This window comes from Egretta garzetta, unplaced genomic scaffold, assembly GCF_000687185.1.
Source record: "Egretta garzetta isolate BGI_Z169 unplaced genomic scaffold, ASM68718v1 scaffold404, whole genome shotgun sequence".
In the NCBI taxonomy this organism is placed as follows: Eukaryota; Metazoa; Chordata; class Aves; order Pelecaniformes; family Ardeidae; genus Egretta; species Egretta garzetta.
In genome coordinates this window covers 423094-424288 of record NW_009259323.1, presented here as the reverse complement: position 1 = coordinate 424288, position 1195 = coordinate 423094, and positions in this window count along the sequence as shown.

The following is a 1195-nucleotide window of genomic DNA, read 5'->3' as shown; positions in this document are numbered from 1 at the left end:
AATGCATGCAGAGCAGCCAAATTAATTAGAAAACATAAGAACTGACATGATGATGTACAAGAAATGAAGAAAAAGGAATCCAAAATCATCTCCTTTGCTGCTTCTCACTGAAGATGTTTGGGCATATTGCTCTTCAGTGCAATTCAAATTATCAGCTGGTAGAACAATTATCTAACTAAAAGATTTAACCATGATTAAAGTCTAAACAATCTGCTGAACAAACACGTACTCAGCCTCGCTTGAACTGAATTTCAATTCCCTGCACGTTTAGTGCTTTACCTATGGATTTTTCTGGTGACCAGGCTAGCAGGGTGCTAGGCAGCATCTCTTACCCTCTCACGCACAATTTACAATTCACCACATCATTACCAGCAGGACCAGCACACCGGTTGCATTTCTTTGGTCTGGCCCAGCCCATGCAGTTACCTCACACCATGTTTCAGGTTCCCATCTGCACGCAGTTTATTTCTCGCCCAGCATAAAAGCCAGGGAAGCCTAAAACCATGTCGGTACGTACACAAGACATAAACTGCAACAAAACAGCCGGGGACTCCAGCTATTTCTCTTAGAGGTACTGCAAAATCCCCCACCAATGCCTTTATGAATAGATGTATTCAGCAGACTGAAGTGGAGGTAAAGAGCACTGAAATTCCATTTTCAGACAAACAGCAAGAGCAGACAGCAGAGGGAAAATAGGCAAAAAGGTGTGATTACTGTGCTGCGAGAGGCAGTGCCCTCAGCTACACTTTAAGAGCCGGCCAGCATCCCGCAGCTACAGGGATGTTGGCTCTTCCGCGCCTGGGGATGTTGCCGGCGCTCACCTCACTTTGCTGACGCAGCAGTATTGACTATTATTTCCATCTGCCCATAGCTCACAGCTGGGTTTCAAGGTTGGGTTTTTTCCTTTTTCTTTTTTCTTTTTTTCTGATAACTTGCAAATTAATGAAACATCAACAGAAAAGCCTGGGGAGTGCATAGAGAGAGGGAAGCAGGCCTACCTTTGCAATAGATGAGGAAAAAGGGTATAAGGGTGATCCGCAGCACAGCGGGGCACCCAGGGCTTGACACGTCTGCTTAAAAGGATGTTTTAGGGACCCAACCCTACTCGCACCAGCTTCATGATGCCAACGGCATCCCAAGCACAGCAGGTCCCCTCCGCAAAGCCCCAGATGCTGGAGGGGTCTCAGGGATTGCA